Source organism: Pleurodeles waltl, chromosome 2_1 (genome assembly GCF_031143425.1).
Source record: "Pleurodeles waltl isolate 20211129_DDA chromosome 2_1, aPleWal1.hap1.20221129, whole genome shotgun sequence".
In the NCBI taxonomy this organism is placed as follows: Eukaryota; Metazoa; Chordata; class Amphibia; order Caudata; family Salamandridae; genus Pleurodeles; species Pleurodeles waltl.
This window is the reverse complement of record NC_090438.1, coordinates 215,268,800-215,287,062: the sequence shown is the minus strand read 5'-3', so window position 1 is coordinate 215,287,062 and position 18,263 is coordinate 215,268,800. Positions and strand designations below refer to the sequence as shown.

The 18,263-nt window shown below is 45.7% G+C and overlaps 1 protein-coding gene across 2 annotated transcripts in view; it reads left to right on the top strand.

The window, feature by feature from the left end:
- FMR1 (fragile X messenger ribonucleoprotein 1) overlaps nucleotides 1-18,263 on the top strand; it is a 385,399-nt gene that overhangs the window by 303,554 nt on the left and 63,582 nt on the right. The window lies entirely within an intron of this gene.

Sequence of the window (18,263 nt, the reverse complement as noted above, 5' to 3'; positions counted from 1 at the left end):
ACAGATTCTGGAACTTTCCGTCATGGAAACATGAGAACAATGGGTGGTTTTAGCCACAATCTGAGGTTTGCAGGGTATTGTGGGTAAGAAATTGTAGTAGGGTTCACACAAGTGAAGGCACCCAACGCCCTCATTGCTGCCTAGTTTTCAAAAATGTCAGAGATTGTTATTCTGATGGATACTTCTAACAGCAGAGTCTCTCATAGGAGATTTCCATGTATAGTCATAAGCACATGAATAGTCCCGCCCACATGCGGGGCCCCTGGAGCAGTTCTTTAATATATCTTAAGTGGGGATTTTTGCCTTCATTCAGAAAGGCCTGTAAACAGACCTAAGAAAGTGACAGATAATGCAACCTATATATCTAGGCTACAATGGCCCAATTATTCATCATGAAGACAAAAAAAGGGCCAGTACATTTAAACTGTATATAATTTAAGATGTTTTTCAAACAGTATAAATCTCCTTCACAAACCACTTTTTATTATAAAGATAAGCAAGAGCGGGTCAGAGTAGCCTCATTGGCTGCCATTGTTCGAAATGGCGTCTTTGGTTGGCAACCAGGTTACCCCCTGTCCAAGCAAGGACCCTCACTCTAATCAGGGCAAAGGAGTATCACCCTCTGGAGCAGGTACCTTTTACCCAACTCCCTCCCGATTATCTGAACCCTGCATCCGTTAAGGGGAATGGGAATAGAAAAAGAGACCGCCCCCAGATCCAGTTCCAGCCTGTGTTTCCCACTTGAAGATAGGATATTTAGTGTGAGCTTCTGTAACCTGCACCTTTCTTCTTATTGGGATTTCTTTAAAGGAAGGACCTGTATTCGGGTAATAAGAGCATAGACAAGTACATTCCTACTGCGCATTCAACTGTTCAGCCATTCACATTCACCCAATTCTATTGTTCTCCTAACCTGGATCTTTTGAGAGACTGGCCTCTCTCTAAGAGAACAATGTTAATTTAATATCTTCTTTTCTCCAGGAGTCAGAGGCATCCAAAAAACTGCTGGAAAAGCAGTTCAGAGGTTCACAAATATACAATCTTCCAATGTCTTTTACAGGAAACAAAAACTCCTTAAAGGATTCCTTACTGCAGTTGCTTGAAGTTCTGTTAGGCCAAAACAAATTCTCCTCAGAAAGCCTATAGCCTGTTGATGGAAGAAATTCAGCTTCTCCAGAATGGAAAAAGTAGCTGGTGTGCACACCATAACAAGAAAAATAATGAATTACTCAAAAGTGGAAGAATTCTCTATGAAACGAAGCACCTCAGGAGCACTGCTCATTCTCCTCCGGATCACAGTTGAAGTGCACAGCTTCCAGAGAGAAACAGCTGGAAGGAAGCTTCAGCACAAGACTAAGGTAGAAACACTAGTCCTGACCTCACAAAGCTTTGCAGCCACCATCTTGATTGGCAGTTAAACCTGAAGAAGCTAGTTCTAAGATGAGCCTCCACAAAAGCCACCGGAAGTGAGGACGCCGCTGCAACCAACGTGGGTACAATGAAAAGGGGAATCTTTTTTATGAGGGAAGAACGTAACAACACAGGCAATAGTTTTCCTGACACCCTGAGTTAATTCCGGCTCACCCCCTTGATAGCTTGGCACAAGTAGGCAGGCTTAATTTCAGAAAAAGTATTTGTACCTACACACACAGTAAAACAGTGAAAACACTACAAAATGGCCACCATATGAGTTTAATATGTATCTCAATCAAACAAGACCAAAACAACAAAAATCCAACACACAAGTCAAGATCTGAATTTTCAAAAGAATAAGAGTCTTAATCCTTAGAAAACAGTGAGAATGTGGTTGTTAAACAAAGTAGCTGGTTATGATGGCCCTGAGACTTCAGAACATGGGGTAAGCTTAGTCCAAACCCTTGGAGATTCTACAGGGAGTGCAGAATTATTAGGCAAATGAGTATTTTGACCACATCATCCTCTTTATGCATGTTGTCTTACTCCAAGCTGTATAGGCTCGAAAGCCTACTACCAATTAAGCATATTAGGTGATGTGCATCTCTGTAATGAGAAGGGGTGTGGTCTAATGACATCAACACCCTATATCAGGTGTGCATAATTATTAGGCAACTTCCTTTCCTTTGGCAAAATGGGTCAAAAGAAGGACTTGACAGGCTCAGAAAAGTCAAAAATAGTGAGATATCTTGCAGAGGGATGCAGCACTCTTAAAATTGCAAAGCTTCTGAAGCGTGATCATCGAACAATCAAGCGTTTCATTCAAAATAGTCAACAGGGTCGCAAGAAGCGTGTGGAAAAACCAAGGCGCAAAATAACTGCCCATGAACTGAGAAAAGTCAAGTGTGCAGCTGCCACGATGCCACTTGCCACCAGTTTGGCCATATTTCAGAGCTGCAACATCACCGGAGTGCCCAAAAGCACAAGGTGTGCAATACTCAGAGACATGGCCAAGGTAAGAAAGGCTGAAAGACGACCACCACTGAACAAGACACACAAGCTGAAACGTCAAGACTGGGCCAAGAAATATCTCAAGACTGATTTTCTAAGGTTTTATGGACTGATGAAATGAGAGTGAGTCTTGATGGGCCAGATGGATGGGCCGTGGCTGGATTGGTAAAGGGCAGAGAGCTCCAGTCCGACTCAGACGCCAGCAAGGTGGAGGTGGAGTACTGGTTTGGGCTGGTATCATCAAAGATGAGCTTGTGGGGCCTTTTCGGGTTGAGGATGGAGTCAAGCTCAACTCCCAGTCCTACTGCCAGTTCCTGGTAGACACCTTCTTCAAGCAGTGGTACAGGAAGAAGTCTGCATCCTTCAAGAAAAACATGATTTTCATGCAGGACAATGCTCCATCACACGCGTCCAAGTACTCCACAGCGTGGCTGGCAAGAAAGGGTATAAAAGAAGGAAATCTAATGACATGGCCTCCTTGTTCACCTGATCTGAACCCCATTGAGAACCTGTGGTCCATCATCAAATGTGAGATTTACAAGGAGGGAAAACAGTACACCTCTCTGAACAGTGTCTGGGAGGCTGTGGTTGCTGCTGCACGCAATGTTGATGGTGAACAGATCAAAACACTGACAGAATCCATGGATGGCAGGCTTTTGAGTGTCCTTGCAAAGAAAGGTGGCTATATTGGTCACTGATTTGTTTTTGTTTTGTTTTTGAATGTCAGAAATGTATATTTGTGAATGTTGAGATGTTATATTGGTTTCACTGGTAATAATAAATAATTGAAATGGGTATATATTTGTTTTTTGTTAAGTTGCCTAATAATTATGCACAGTAATAGTCACCTGCACACACAGATATCCCCCTAACATAGCTAAAACTAAAAACAAACTAAAAACTACTTCCAAAAATATTTAGCTTTGATATTAATGAGTTTTTTGGGTTCATTGAGAACATGGTTGTTGTTCAATAATAACATTAATCCTCAAAAATACAACTTGCCTAATAATTCTGCACTCCCTGTATTCAAGCAGGAATATACCACAAAGTCCAGTCTTTGTCCCCTTTCACAGGCAGAAGCAGCAACTCCAGGATAGTCCAACAAAGCACAGGCAGGGGCAGCACTTCTTATCAGCTCTTCTCCCTGGCAGAGGTTCCTTTTGATTCCAGAGGTGATCTAATTTTCAGGGGTTTTGGGTCCACTACTTATACCCCTTTCTGCCTTTGAGGTGGGCAAACTTCAAAGAAAAGCCTCTCTTGTTTGTAAGATCCTGCCTTGCCCAAGCCAGACCCCAGGCACACACCAGGGGGTTGGAGACTGCATTGTGTGAGGGCAGGCACAGCCCTTTCAGGTGTAAGTGACCACTCCTACCCTCCTTCCTAGCACAGATGGCTCATCAGGATATGCAGGCTACACCCCAGCTCCCTTTGTGCCACTGTCTAGAGGAGAGGTCAACTGTCAAACTGATCCAGACAGGGAATTCTTTTTTTCTGACTCCTGCTGATAGGACCCAGTAGCATTGAGCTCGACTTTGACAGTTTTTTTCACATAAATGTTTTTGTCAGAAATTATTAACAACACATTAATTCGCTGTCTGCTAGCTTTTCAGCTTGTTTCTGTTCTTTTTTGACAGAAAACTCTGGCATTGTGCCTAATAAAAAGCCTTCAGAGCTTGGTATATGCCCTCGCTGTGGCAGGAAAAAGGCCAAAACAGACCTCTTAAGGTCTGTATTATCTCCCTCTCTTCTCATCTTCCGGACACCTGTGACATTTGCAAAAAACATTCCAGGCACACACTGTGTGACAGAGAGAAGTTCTGTCTACATGAAAGAGAAGAGAGGAAAAAAACATCATAACCAGCCTGCCAGTGGGACCTCAGAGCGAGGCGGATGTCAGTCTTCCACTAGGGCTCTCCCATCAACTTCCAGTTGACATAGGAGGACAGAAAAAAGTGTTTCTGGCCAGGAACGACGTAGGTCCAGGTTGACCTCGAGGACATTGATGTTAAGGCAAGTCATGTCACCGACCTGTTCGTTGTCAAAGGCAGAATAAAAATGACATTCGCTGTCAACACAACATAAATTGACGTTGAGGGATTTCCCGCTGTCGCTTCATCGCAGGTGCATGACGTCAAGAAACAAATATCTACATTGATGTTGTGGAGGGATACAAGAAAGAGAAGAATTGACTCTTCAACTGAGTCTTCAGTTGTGGTGTTGCCATCTTCACCTTCTCCACAAGATTCATCTGCCCGCCTCCTCCACCGGTGCTTCCTCCACCAATAGCTCCTCCTCCTCTACCACCTTCTTCAGTTTCCAGGAGATCACCAGCACCTAGAACACCAACGCGTTCCTGATCACTCCATCAATCTCGTTGTCACACACCACTGTATTCCTCAACAATGTCAAGGCATCACCACCGTCATGGATCTCACCAGAGATCATGGTCACGCTCCCATTGATGGTATTCTGATTATTCATCGTCTTCCAAAAGAGTCTATTCATCATCCTTGTCGCACTCACCACCTTCTCAGGTCTCTCCCATTGATGACATTAATACCTTATCAAGAGATACTAGTCCGTGGGGCTGCAGAACTCAATATACCGATTTTGGTACCGACACAGTCCAATATTATATTTGAGATGCTACATCAGCGTACTGCTACAAGACCACTACTTCCATTAGTCCCAGGTCTCCTCGAACCGGCTCTGGATTTGTTCATCTCTCCAGCCATGGTCAAGCCTGCTCCATCCAGGCTTCAAAAGAAGTATCGACCTCTGGAACCATTATTCCTTCATGCAGTTCCACCACCCAATTTGGTTGCTATTTTGGCCACTAAAAAAGTCTGCTTCACCTCTCCATCATCTTTTTCTCCTTCAGATAAGGAGAGATAGTGAGTGTAAAATATTGGTTTCCCCAAGCCACAAGGTCTGCAATACAGCAGCCACATCAGTGAAGACAGCCATTACTTCACCCTTCTTTGGCAAATATGACCGAGCACTTTGGGATTCGATCCATCAATTTGCTGAACACCTGCCAAAGGACAAAAGGGAAGACTTCTTGGAAGTAATAAACAAGGGGGAAATGGTTCAGCACCCCACCACCATCCAGTCTACCAAAGCTGTCCACTTCCCATCTTGACTTCCTCAGGACAGAATTCAACATCTTGTTACAAAAGAAGGTGGCGAAGCCCGTTCCCAACATTCAACACGGGAATTTACTCCAGGTACTTCCTTGTACCAAAGAAGGACAAGCACTAGTTCAGACCCCTCCTCGATCTGAAAGTCGCCAGCAAGTGGTTTCGGAAGGAGAAGTTCAGGATGTTGGCAACTTCAGGGAGAATGGCTATGCCCCCATCAACCTTTACGATGCATACTTCCACATTCGCATCGCCCGGAAGCATCGGAAATTTCTCAGATTCCTTGTGGGACACGATCATTACCAGTACGCACTACTACCATTTGGTCTCAAATCAGCACCCAGAACTTTCTCCAGCTGCATGGTTGTGGTGGCAGCCCATTACGGAAACACCAAATTTATGTCTATCCCTATCTAGAGGACTGGCTCATAAAAGTGTCCAGGTCTCATGAAGTCCAACTTCATTTCAGTTGGACTTGCGAGCTGCTTCATCGGTTGGGTCTTCACGTCAACTTCAACAAGTCCACGTCAACACCACTCCAGATGTTGTATAACTTGGAGCCTCCATCGACACCATTCATGCAAATGTGTGTCCTTTGGAAGAATGACAATTATCAATCCTCCAATGTCAGACTCTCATGCGGTTGCCTCATTCAACAGCACGGGCAGTCTCATCTCTTCTCAGCTCGCTGGCTTTCTGCCGCTATCACATCCCCAGTGCTCGCCCCCACATGCGGCCTCTCAAGGAGTGTCTAGAAAACCACTGGGGCCAGCTGATGGGCAGCTAGGAGGACAGGATCACACACTTCTTACATGCAACACAATCACTCAAGTGGTGGTGTTCTCCAAGAAATCTCCTCCAAGGGATGCTGTTTCACAAACAGGTCTCTTCTCAAACTATCATGAAGGATGTTTATTGCTCGGATGGGGAGCCCACATGGATCACCTCTAGATTCACAGCTCATGGTCTTGAAAGAGAGGTCTTATCATATATATCTCCATGAGCTCCGTGCAGTTCATTTGGTGCTCAAAGCCTTTCATCCATCATTCTCCATGGATAACCTGCTTGTTCAGACAGACAGTACAACCACAATGTACTACCTGGACAAACAAGGGGACACTAGGTCCCCAGAGCATTGTCAAAAGATGCCCAGACAATTACTGCTACTCAGTCAGGTGGCCAGCATGTCCAAGCAGACGCTCTCAGCAGAGCTCTTGACAAAAATCATGAGTGGGTCTTGCACGAAAAAGTCGTTCAAGGTATCTTTCGCTTGTGGTGCACCCCTTGTCGCGTAGGCTCTCATTATCCTAATGAGGCTACTGGATTTTTGGGTGGCAGGATCGTTCACAGTGTGGGGGACTAAGTCTAACCCACGGCGAAGGACCCTTGTCACCCCAAATCCGGGTTGTGCTCCGGCTAACTAGCAGTGCCTCATCTCTCCCAAAGGGAAGAGACAATTGGGCAGCCGAGAGCATGACATCTCAGTACTTCCCAGGGAAGTCGTGGTCACTCAGATCCCAACCAGTTCTCTCATACGCAGTGTGGTCTCATATATAAATGACAAAGGCAGTTTGAGTTTTATAGATTGGTTTAATGAAACGACTGCATTTTAGATAACAAGGCGTGAGCCGCATTAACCAGAACCCTACAACACAGTAGGATTGAAATAGTAACGAGGAGAGTGAAACATAAGAATAACGCTATCATAGTGCTACTAGATTACGTTCTCTCTTCTAAGATCTATTTTGGGCACAGCATGTTAAGCTCTAAGCCTGCCTTTCAGGTTCCCCGGGAGGACATCAACCCTCATACATGAGCAAAGGCCTGTGATCGGGATCAGCATCTGCAACAGGGCAGTCAGCGTCTAGTTGTGGTTCCCTGGTCGGAATCTCCCTCCTACGTGTACCAGGACTAGGAAGTGTTTTTATAACTAACACGCCAGTGTTCTAAGAAACGTCCCTACGTAAGAATGTGTACTTTCTACGAACCCTAAAGACTGTACCAGACTGTATCCTTGACTGAAGCACAGAGCGAGCAAGAATGTATTGTTTGAGAACTTCAGTGCTGAAGTAAGCTAAACAGTGTGATAGAAGAAAATAAAACAAGACCGTGAATCTGGTTATTGTAAAATAACAGTGCGAGGCTAAATAAAATGCATCTAGGGCAAAGTGCACAGAGGCCTAATACTTTAAGCAAACGCGCAAAAAGCTACATTAAAAATGGCTACACTACACCCTTCTATCGACCTCTTCGCCACAGGGTAAAAGAAAATATGCCACGGCTTCACCTCCAGGTATTACCATCCAGAGACACTAGGGAATGCCCTGTGGATCAATTGGTCAGGCATGTTTTTTTACACCTTTCCACCGATTCCCCTGATTCCATCAGTCCTGATCAAGCTATTCCACTCCAAAGCCAAGATGATCATTATTGCTCCAGCGTGGCCTTGACAGTGGTGTTTCCCAGACCGTCTTCACTGGTCACAGCGTTCACATCTCGAGCTGCCATGAAGGCCAGACCTACTAATGAAATTCAGAGGGTAGATGGTACACCCCAATCTCTCCTCCTTGAATTTGGCGGCGTGGCTCCTGAGCTAGTGCAGTATGGACACTTGAACTTGCCACAAGACTGCATGGAGATCCTCAAGGAGTCTAAGCAGACTTCCACCCCACTCAGCTTACACCTTCAAATGGAAGAAATAGTACATCTGGTATTCCTCTAAGAACGTGGACCTGACTACTTTCCAAGAAGATGTGATTCTACCATACCTTCTACACAGTTTGTTGGTGTGTGCCGTGGACGCCGATTTGGGTCATTCTCATACTGTCGGGAGTACGGATATATATCACAGCATCCAAAGTTTAGACTGCTGTTGAAAGAAGTAACCTCTTTCTTATGTGAATATGAAAATACTCACTGCGTGTGATTGGAACACATATATTTCCTTTACTCTGGACTAAATATGAGTGGTTGTTTCTTTGGCTAAGGTGTACTTAATACCAGGGGCAAGCCTTGAGAATGTCCTGTAATGGGCCGAAAAATGTGTCGGCTGAACTCTTCAATCATTGGCTGAAATTATGCAAAGGCTGAATAGCCTGAAGTCTCCAATTTTTGGCTGAAATCCTGTATAAGCTGTTAATCTTTGACTATTGTTTGAAATCATGTAACTGTATGAAGTTACAATGGAAATGTGTAAAGAGCATTTCAACTTTAAATTGATGTAGTAAAAAAAAAAAGAATTATTGACACCCTGATGTTTTAAAAATTATTTTTTTACTTATGTATGTTCTTTTGAAATTCACTTATGTAATTGAATTATTTTTATGGTTGTACTAAATACCAGATTAACAATAAGATTCACAATAATTGGTGCTCAGTGTGCTCCACTATTATTCCGTTTTGATACCTTCTACACTTGGCTCAATCTGGCTTGCAATTCTTTTCCATAAAGGTTCATCTGGCAACTCTGACTGCCTACAGGAACTATCTGATAGAGACTAGTTGCAGATTCCTTACCTTAGATTTTTTTCGCCAGGCGTCAAACTAGATCCGGAGATATTTTTTTTTGAGCGGTACACTTGCGCGCCGGTAGTTGGCATCAGTCAACTCTGCGGGCGTCCTAGTCGCCATGATGACTTCAGGAGTAGTACATAGATGTCACCTCAGCGCAGGTACGTCAGTTCTTTTCTTTTCTTTCCGCGCCACGTGCTGATCTAGAGTGAGCTACCCTTGGTCAATTTTTGACCGACTTCGACTCCTGTCATCTTTTTGTGAGTTTTTGGTGCGTCTAGGGATGTCCGACTTCAAACCATGCGAGGACTGTCACCTCATGATGTCGGTGACGTATCTGCATCGGATCTGTGTGTGGTTCCTGGAGCGTGACCACGACACAAAGTCGTGCTCCAAGTGCCAGGCCATGAGGGAGCAACCCCTCAAGCTTATGGTGACCTGGCGCTCGACTCCGCGTGGGTCCAGGTCTCGAGACTGGTTGCGGAGCCACCATCACTCATCTTCTTCAAAGTGCAAAAAAAAGGGAGCACACTGCCTCACACTCCAGCAAAAAGTTATCCCCAATGCATCTTGGTAAATGCAGTCAGATTCGTTTCACATTAACAAAAGTAATCAAAGTCTTTCACCTTAGTAGGTGTAGCAAGTGCTGTGTATCTCTGGACACGTGTTTCTGGGTTTCGCCCGTCATCAGCAGAGAGCAGCATATTTTGTGGGGTTGCTTGAAATGCCACCAAACGTCTTTTCAGGTTTATGTACCACTCTGGTGCGCAGGTGCCTCACCAAGGCTCGTCAGCCCGTTAGCTCAAGGGAGCCGTCATTCGACACAGTGCAAAAAAAAGGGAGCACACTGCCTCACACTCCAGCAAAAAGTTGGCCTCAAAGTCTTCGGGTCAAGGTAAGAGGAACTCGTCGAAGAGATCCCGTCACCCTTCGACTTCACCGCATCGCTTGGCTGATGCGACGCAGGAGTAGCGTCGATGCTAAGGCCTCAGTCTTCAAAGCCTGTTTCTGGGTTCGCCCGCGCCTCCCCAAGTATATGGAAGCCGGGGCAACCCCTGCCCAATTAAAGGAGTTTTGTGAAGCCATGTGCCTCATTTTTGGGCAGCCCGACCCAGATATGGTGCCTTCGGGCTCTAAGGGTTCAGTCAGGGTGCCTTCAGGTTCCGCACCGGAGACTCCAGCTCCGGCCACTGGAGTCCCCTCCGGATCCGCTCCGACACCAGTCGTACCATTGAGACCTTCCCCGGCATCAGTTCGATTGTCAACACTCCTGATGTCGGGGGTGCCCACCATCGACCTCAATCCGATCCTGATGACTCTGAATCAGACTCAAAGTCGGCCTACGCTGCCTCCTTCTCCGATGATGCCTATTCACCCCAGGTTGGATTCTGACATTTATTCTCATAGGTTCGAACTCAGGGAAGGATTGGAGGTGTCCCTGGACTTCTATGAACTCCAGGATGAACCTAACTTGGACTGGGCACGGGAGTTGGGCAAGGCCAGTGGTCTGGAACCTCTCCAGACGCTGGTATGCTGTCTCCTCCTACGGTGGCTATGGTGGAGGGAGCAACTTATTCCATGGTGGTCAGTAGAGCAGCTGAGGTCCTCGGTCAGGTCTTATCTCATGGCGGAGGTAGTTCAACCAAGGGCTACCACATCTGAGCGTCTTCTTCCATTCACTGAAGCCCTCACTGATGTCCTTTTGGTTACTTGGTCCAGACCCAACACAGGGGCTCCTCTGAACAGGACTATCACACGCTGCCATCGGCCTGCCCCGAATGACCCTAAATTCCTGTCCCAACACCCCACGCCTGAGAGCCTTGTCCCCCAGGCATCCTCCTCCTCGGCGATTCCCTTCCAGACCTCCGGATAGGGAATCAAAAAGGCTGGAACAATTTGGAAAGAAAATGTTTTCTTCCTCCTGTTTTCGCCCTGCGGTCAGTGAACATTGCATGCCTTTTGGGCCGCTGTCAGGGAGACCAGATCCTCTGGGTCTGCGCACGTTCCCAACATGTCCACCATTAGACAGCTCCAAAACTGATAGATGAATCACAGAGACTGGGAAAGTCCAAGAGTGGAAAAGGGGAATTAGGATGGGAACAGCTGGGAAGGAGACCTGTAGGAAGCAAAAGGTTAAACACACAATATCAAGATTATATCACATTAAACTCTTACTAGACTATGATTCTAAGCATTGTCATACTGTAACCATGGATAACTTAAGCATGGACTAAATAACTAGGCCTCAAGACGTCTGGTTACCTGGGAAAAAATTAAGAATGATTAATACAACTTCTCAATGAATCTCTTAATGAAATGTTACACATTGACTGTAAACATAAGAACCCTCTAGAATTATGTTTTCAAAATCAAACATAGGGGGTCATTCTATGACCGCCAGGGTAGGTGACGGAGGAAGCACCGCCAACAGGCTGGCGGTGCTTCCGGGGGCATTCTGACGCGGCGGTAAAGCCGTGGTCAGAAAAGGGAAGCCGGCAGTTTCCCGCCGGCTTCCCGCTGCCCCAGGGAATCCTCCACGGCGGCGCTGCAAGCAGCGCCGCCATGGGGATTCCGACCCCCTTCCCGCCAGAACCTGGCTGGCGGGAACGGGTGTCGTGGGGCCCTCTAACAGGGCCCCACATAGATTTTCAGTGTCTGCGTGGCAGACACTGAAAATCGCGACGGGTGCAACTGCACCCGTCGCGCATCCTCGTGGAAGGGGGTTTCCCGCTGGGCGGGCGGGCGGCCTTCTGGCGGTCGCCCGCCAGCCCAGCGGGAAACTACCGTCCGCCTATCTAGGAATGACCCCCATAGTCTTTTGCATGAGGACAAAGAAATAATCTGAACGTTTTCTGGAACACCATAGGAGTTGTATTAAGGGACTTATAATTCACATATAATGTAACATCTAGAATTCTAACACTTAAACACAGAAAACATGAATTACGCACATTATTGATTTCCACAAGAATATGCAAATGCCATGAAATGATCGCACACACTGCAGACGATCTGAAGCATCAAGTTTAATTGCTGGAAATGAATTGCGCCTCTTTCCGATTCGAATGTCACCTTGTAAGTCCCAAGAAATGGTTGCGAACATTGAGCATCAAGAGTTACACACAATGAATGAATTGTGCGTCTTGCCGATTCGAATGTCACAATGTAAATGCCATGAAATGGTAGCGCACATGAATATCAAGAGTTAAGCACAAGAAATGAATTGCGCGTCTTGCCAATTCGAAAGCCACCATGTAAATGCCATGAAATGGTAGCACACACTGACTATCACGAGTTCAACACAAGAAATGAATCTCGCATCTTGCCGATTCGAATATCAGCATGCAAATGCCAGAAAAAAACAAGCGCTCATTTACACGCACAAGGTAAAATCTTTTATCATGAAAAGTAGGCCCAAGAACTCGAAAGTCTTCGAGAACGGGATCGGGGGCCCAGCCCGACCTCCGTGTTACCGCCCTGATCAAGGATCACCAACACAGGGAAGGGCAAGGCCTGGAAGATCAAAGTAGGCCTCTGGAACAGGAGCTCAGGAAGTTTCTGCTGCTGTGTACCGGGACCTCTGAATAATGAGCATGTGGAGCTGGGCTGGCTCCCTTTTATAGAGTCTTGGCCCAGCCCACAAACCACACCCAGTCATGCTGCAGAGAAAGCTTCTAGAAGGCCCTGGAAAGGGACCACACCCTGACACACTCTCAAATCCTGCAGCAATACATTGCAAATGAACAGTATTTATAAGCACCTTGAATATAAGTCTTCAGGATTAAACTCTGCAATGCAAAAGTTTAAAAAGCACATCAGCATAATGCATGAATTACGTTATCTTGTAAGTGCTGGGTTTGTGCATTCCAGTCGCCCGTAGAGTGCGCACTGCCCTGATGTTGACAGTACTCCCCTCTCCCAGACGCGCTCTAGGGACTGGCCTGCCTGGATTGAGACGATGAAAACGCCTCACAGGTAGTGGAGCATGAACATCAGATGCGGAAACCCATGAGTTACTTTCAGGGCCACAACCTTTCCACAAGATTAGGTACCATAGGTTACGCCCTCTCAGTTTGGAATCCAACACCTTCTTGACTTCGTATTCCACTTCCCCCTGTGTTAGAACTAGAGCTGGATGAGGGCGGACCTTCTGGACTGCTTTTTTCAGCAGGGAAGTGTGGAACACTGGATGAATACGTAATGACCTTGGTAATTGCAGTTTATAGGTCACATGATTGATTTGCTGAAGGACAGTGTAGGAACCTATGAATTTAGGATTAAACATGTGCTTTTTCTTGAAGTCTATATGTCTTGTAGAAAGCCACACTTTATCACCTGGTTGATACTGAGGTCCCTCACAATGTTTCTTGTTGTAATACTTTTTGTATTTTTGTTTGGCCCTTTATAGATGCTGTTGAATCAATTTCTGGGTTTGGTGAAGGTGTTGAATGGTTTCCGACACAGCTGGTGTAAGAGAACTTTCTTGAGGGATCGTGATGGGCAAGGTGTCAGGATGATAGCCAAACAAGCCAAAAAAAGGGTGTAACACCAGTGGAAGTGTGAAATGAGTTATTGTAGGCTAACTCAGCTAACCAGAGCATTGATGTCAAAGAATTAAGTGCTTTCTCAGCGTAAGCATGCAGGTATTGCTTCAAAGTCTGATTTAGTCTCTCCGTTTGACCATCTCTTTAAGGATGATGGCTAGTAGATAGTGTGGATGTCACTTGAAGTGTTTTGCACCAGGTTTTCCAGACATTGGAGGCAAATTGTGACCTTCGATCGGAGAGAATAATTTTTGGCAGCCCATGATAACAGACCACTCTATTTAGCAAGATGGTCGCCAGTTCACTGGAGGTGGGCAATTTCTTGCAGGCAATGAAATGTCCATACTTCGTGAGACTATCTACTACCACAAGGATTACTGCATGTGGTTGAACCACTGGTAGTCCTGTAATAAAGTCTAAAGAGATGTGTTCCCAAGGTCGACATGGAGTTGGGAGTGGATGCAACAACTCTTTCGGTTTTAAATGACTTGTCTTGATGCGAGCACAGACTTCGCAGTCGTTTACCATTGGTTTGACGTCTTTTGTCAGAGTAGGCCACCATAAGTAGCGTTGGATTAATTCAAGAGTTGTAGGAGTTCCTGGATGACCTGCCATAGGTATAACATGCAACCAATGAAATACTAACTTGCAAAGCTTGGTAGTGGGCACGAACAAGTAAGCATCATGGAAAGGTAGTCCTTTCCTGATTGATCTTTTGGGGTCTGCTTGAGCCCATGTCTGCCATTTCTCAATGGTGAAGGAATTACGGATATCTTCAAAGAAATCTTCAGTCTTTATGATGCATAGGACTTTGTCTGGAGCAATGATAGCTCTGGAGGGCTGGACTGCAAGCACCGTGATAGACTCTTGGCGGAACAAGGCGTCAGCTTTGCGATTGTCTTTACCAGGACGGAAAGTTACCACAAAATCAAATTCTGCAAAAAACAACATCCAGCGTAATTGCCGAGGAGTCAAAAGTCTGGCTGAACTCATGAACTGGAGATTGCTATGATCAGTATATACTGTGACAGTGTACTTGGCACCCAACAAATGATGTCTCCATTCTTTAAAGGAGTCACGAATCGCAAGAAGCTCTTTCTCAGCAATGACATAGTTCTGTTCGGCTTCGTTCAGCTTTCGAGACATGTAAGCTACAGGATGAAGTTGGCCAGTGTCTTTGCTTCGTTGTGACAAGACTGCACCAATTGCCACATCTGAGGCATTGGCTTCCACTATGAAGGGACGGTCCACATCAGGGTGAGTCAAGACTGGGGCGGTGGAAAAAGCTTCCTTCAAAGTTGAAAAGGCTCGGTCAGCGTCTGGGGACCATACAAATTGTTCTTTCTTTCTCAGTAACTTAGTGATTGGGGCCACTGTTTGAGAGAAATGGTTTATAAACCTGCGGTAAAAGTTTGCAAACCCCAGGAAACATTGTACGTCTCGAACAGTCTTTGGAGTGGGCCAATCAGATACAGCTTGTACTTTCTTTTCTGCCATAACCATACCTTGTGAGGTAAGGATAACCCCTAAAAACTCAACTGTGGTAATATGAAACTCACACTTGGTTAGTTTGCAATATAAACGGTGCTTTCGAAGAGCTGCAAGAATTTTCTTGACATGTTGTACATGTTCGTTTTCATTGTCAGAGTAGATCAAAATGTCATTGATGTAGACTATTGCAAATATGTTGAGATACTCTCTAAGAACGTAATTCAGGAAAAATTGAAATGCTGCTGGAGCATTACACAGACCAAAAGGCATGACGGTATATTCAAAGAGGCCATATCTGGTCTTGAACACTGTTTTCCATTCATTGCCCTCTCTCATTCTGACTAAATGATAAGCACCTCGTAGATCGAGCTTAGTGTAGATTTTAGCTTTCTTTACTTGTTCCAGCAAGACCGGAATCAGGGGCAAAGGGTATTTATTCTTGATGGTGACCTTGTTCAAACCCCAATACAAGTTTGAAGATCTCCATTCGCTTTTGGGACAAAAAACAAAGGAAAGGCTGCAGGAGACTTAGAAGGGTGGATGAAACCATTCTCCAAGAATTGATCTAGATACTTTCATAAATGTTGGTTTTCATGTTCTGACAGGGCGTATACACGACAGCTGGGGAGTATCGCACTTGGGATTAGATCAATTTGACAATCATAAGGTCTATGAGGAGGCAAGTTTTCTGCTTCATTTTCATCGAATACATCTTCATAGGATGAATACTGCTTGGACAACTTAACTTCTTTTTCCGCTGCAGTGGCTATGTAAGAGTTGCCAACTTTGGTTACTTGAGACTTTTGGAAGCATTTTTCTTTACATAGAGCTGATGAGAATATGACCTTTCTTTCTGCCCAATTAATTTCAGGATTGCGATGAGTTAACCAGGGTAAGCCAAGGATAATTCCATACTGAGGAGCATGGATCACGTCAAGGATGAGTTTCTCTTTATGTTTGTTTCTTTGGTTCTTCTCCTCACAGATCACTGACAAGGGGACAGTCTGAAGAGTTACTGGGCCTCCGGTCAAAGAGTTTTCCATCTACTACTTGTATTATTTCTGGAGTCTTCTTCTTGATGCATGGGATCCTCCATGCGCGAACCAATTGGGCGTCAACAAAGTTCCCGGTAGCCCCAGAATCTACGAGGGCCTTCTTGAAATAGTTATTTTTCTTTACTTGAACGTTTATGCCCAGCTTGAGATGTCTAGATTGTGAAGGGTCCAGCGTGACACTCAAGAGCAACCCTTCTTTACATCTTGGGTGATTTAGTTTTCCGGTTCGACTTGTGCATTGGCTGCAAGTTTCTTGACAGGACCTCGTTTGCTCTTTGGTTTGATTGGACATTCTTTGGCAAAATGACCCTTGCGCCCGCAATAAAGACATTGTCCATTCTTTCTACGTAGGTCCTTTTCGTCTTGGGTCAGAGGCCTCCTGAATGTTCCGATTTCTATAGGTTCTGGCGTTCTTTCTTTCTGAGTCCTTGATTCTCTATTATCGGCACACGCCAGGAATATTTCTCAGTCTTTTTGCGTTTTCCCCTTCGTTCCGCTAAACGATGATCCAGTCTTAAAACAAGGTTTATCAGGTCTTGACAGTCTGTAGGCTGCGGGTCTATTTGAGCTAGAATATCTTTTAGCTCCTCCTTGAGTCCCTTGTAGAATAAGGCTACTTGCTTTTCTTCAGGCCAGGATATCTCGTCTACCATCCGATTAAAGTTAGCTAAATATGACACTAGATCCTGGTTACCTTGTCGCAAGTCTAATAATTCACGATCTGCCGACAATGTCACAGTTCTACGATCAAATACTCTTTCAAACTCACAAACACATTTTTTCCAATTGTAAAGCAGGGGACTGTCTTTACGCACAAGAGGAATAGCCCAGGTAGCTGCATCCCCAGACAGGTATGATAACAAGAAAGCCACTCTGGCTTGGGCATCAGGGAAAGTGTGTGGTCGGCAGGTAAAATGTAATTTCACCTGAACCAGGAAAGATTGTGCTTTCAAGGGATCACCTGAGCAACGTTCTGGAGGAGCTAGGGGAATGGCTGAAGGAACGTTGAGGGAAATGTTCGTAGAATTACCTCCAGAAGTCTGAGAAGAAGGACCAGGCCAAGACCCACCATGGAATTTTGTTCCTTCTTCTCTACCTTTTCCTGTAACTGACTCACTCTCTCAGCTAGGCTAGCTGCTATATCTTTGGATGACATTACCTCTGCTTGGAGCTGTGTGATAGCCTTGACTTGCTCGTCCAAAGTGGCCATGCTGAGAACACACGCAAACCAGGAGGGTAATTAATTAGTGGGCTCACTATTCTGTCAGGGAGACCAGATCCTCGGGGTCTGCGCACATTCCCAACATGTCTACCACTAGACAGCTCCAAGACTCTGATAGATGAATCACAGAGACTGTGAGAGTCCAAGAGGGGAAAAGGGGAATTAGGATGGGAACAGCTGGGAAGGAGACCTGTAGGAAGCAAAAGGTTAAACACACACAATATCAAGATTATATCACATTAAACTTTTACTAGACTATGATTCTAAGCATTGTCATACTGTAACCATGGATAACTTAAGCATGGACTAAATAACTAGGCCTCAAGACGTCTGGTTACCTGGGAAGAAATTAAGAATGATTAATACAACTTCTCAATGAATCTCTTAATGAAATGTTACACATTGACTAGAAACATAAGAACCCTCTAGAATTATGTTTTCAAAATCAAACATAGGCGGTTCCCGCCGAAAGACCGCAACGCGGTCATAAGACCTCAGTGGCCATTCCGGCTTTCCCGCTGGGCCGGCGGGCGACCGCCAGAAGACCGCCGGCCGGCCCAGCGGGACAGCCCATTCAACAATGAAGCCGGCTTGGAATGGAGCCGGCGGAGTTGAAAGGGTGCGACGGGTGCAGTGGCACCCGTCGCGATTTTCACTGTCTGCTAGGCAGACAGTGAAAATCTATGTGGGGCCCTGTTAGGGGGCCCCTGCACTGCCCATGCCAGTGGCATGGGCAGTGCAGGGGCCCCACGGCACCCGTTCCCGCCATCCTGGTTCTGGCGGTGGACACCGCCAGAAACAGGCTGGCGGGAAGGCGGTCGGAATCCCCATGGCGGTGCTGCTTGCAGCGCCGCCATGGCGGGTTCCCTGGGCC